Source organism: Callorhinchus milii, unplaced genomic scaffold, assembly GCF_018977255.1.
Source record: "Callorhinchus milii isolate IMCB2004 unplaced genomic scaffold, IMCB_Cmil_1.0 Scaffold194, whole genome shotgun sequence".
NCBI lineage: Eukaryota > Metazoa > Chordata > Chondrichthyes > Chimaeriformes > Callorhinchidae > Callorhinchus > Callorhinchus milii.
In genome coordinates, this window is record NW_024704935.1 from 96,936 (window position 1) to 98,991 (window position 2,056).

At 49.7% G+C, this 2,056-nt stretch overlaps 1 long non-coding RNA gene across 1 annotated transcript; it reads right to left on the reverse strand.

Annotated features, from left to right (window-relative positions):
* Positions 1-344: 344 nt before the first annotated feature.
* LOC103173795 lies at positions 345-1,736 on the reverse strand. The gene is made up of 2 exons (XR_006086007.1): positions 1,602-1,736; positions 345-1,081 (listed from the first exon to the last, which is right to left on the reverse strand). It is a non-coding gene; the product is annotated as an uncharacterized LOC103173795 (long non-coding RNA).
* Between the last annotated feature and the right edge of the window lie 320 nt (positions 1,737-2,056).

Genomic DNA, 2,056 nt, shown 5'->3' on the forward strand with positions numbered 1-2,056 from the left:
ATGAAAGAAACTTTCCTCTCTCCGAGAGAGAGAGAAAGAGAGAAAGAAAGACGGAAAGAAAGAAAGAAAGAAAGAAAGAAAGGAAGAAAGAAAGAAAGAAAGAGGTAGAGAGACAGGTAGAGAAAGAGCCACAGACAGAGAAAGAGAGAAAGAGAGCAAGAGATAGGGAGAGACAGAGAGTTGGGAGATATACAGAGAGGAGACGAAATAGAGAGGGAGAAAAAAGTAGAGACAGAGAGAGAGTCGAGCTGAGAGAGACTGAAAAAGAGAGACAGAGAGACAGAGAGAGGCAATGAGAGAGACTCACAGAGAGAGAAAAAATTGCGCTGATTGTCACGAGCACATATTTTTAAAAATGTTTTATTCCAACGTTCAAAAGCCAACAGGTCCATGGAGCTGTCAACACCATCCATGGAGCGAGGAAAATAATAATAATAATCCTCGCATTTGATATAGCGCTTCTCACGTCGGGAGGACGTCCCAAAGCGCTCCGCAGAACACACTGTAAAGCGAATTGACTGTATATTTGTGGGCGAACGCGGCGGCCAATTGCGCACAGCAATGCCCCACAAACAGTCGTAGATTGAAAATGACCAATTTATTATTGTTTTTGGTTGTGGAGGGATTATTATTAGGCTCTGTGCGGAGTAAGGAAACTTGCCCGAGGTTTCGCCCTCTGCCTGGAATTGAACTCGGGTCAGTCGCTCGCAAAGCGAGTGCTCTAACCACTGAGCTGCAGGACTCCGCACAGCCGACTGAGCCAAGATAATCTTTCTTCAGACTGTAGGCGATCGACCTAAATCGTTAACTAATTTTCCTCTCTTATTGGATGCCGCCGGACCCCCTGCCCGTTCCCGCTGTGATCCTCGGGGGCTGATCGGCTGATGGGACGGTTCAGGAAGGCGTAGTTCGAGCGCCCGGCAGTCGGAATCTCCGACGCAGTTCTCTCCGCAGTAGCTGCTGCTCCTGTCTCACTCCCTGGAGAACGGCCTGGTTTCCTGAGCTCTGCGCACGAGGTACGGGATCACTGTGTCCACCGCTCCGTAGGGCAGCGACTTGTACACCATGTAGCCGGCCATGCCTGCGTCAGAATAACAGTTACTACACCGCATCATCTGTGGCGCGGTAACAGTCACTGCACTGCCCCGCGTCTGTGTCACAATACCAGTCACCACACTACGCCGCGCCTGTGTCACAATAACAGTCACTACACCACACCATGTCTCTGTCACAACAACAGTCACTGCATCAGCGAGTGAACACCTCGAACACGTACTGCACCTCGAACAGTTACTACTCCTCGAATAGTCTCTACAACGGGCTGCATCATAGCGAACAGTCACCACACCCTGCGACTCAGTGAACAGTCACTACACCACACCCTCCTGTGTCACCGTTACAGAAACGGAGAAGAGAGGACAGACACAGATGCAGACACTTGGACAGATACAGTGACCCCCACACACAGTGACAAAGACACCGACACGCACCGGCAGTGCCACACGCGGTGCCACACATGTGACAAACACAGTGACAGAGACGGACACAGTCACACACAATGACACGTACGGTGACACACAGTGACAGAGACAGTGACATACCCAGGGTGACTGATACATGGTCGCACATGCCCATCAACTGTCCAAAACAAACAATTCCATCATCTTTCTCTATGTTCAATTCCCGCATTCTGGAGTGAAAGAGTGTGTGAGAGTGATACAGCGAGACCGAGAGAGAGAGAGAGAGTGAGAGAGAGAGTGTGTGTCTGACAGTGAAATAGTGAGACTGCGAGAGAGAGAGTGAGAGTGAGAGAGTGTGTCTGACAGTGAAATAGAGAGACTGTGAGCGAGAGTGAGAGAGTGTGTGACAGTGAAATAGTGAGACTGTGAGAGAGAGTGAGAGAGAGAGAGAGTGTGACAGTGAAATAGTGAGACTGTGAGAGAGAGAGAGTGAGAGAGTGTGTCTGACAGTGAAATAGTGAGATTGTGAGAGAGAGAGAGTGAGAGAGAGAGTGAGAGAGAGAGTGTGTCTGACAGTGAAATAGTGAGACTGCGAG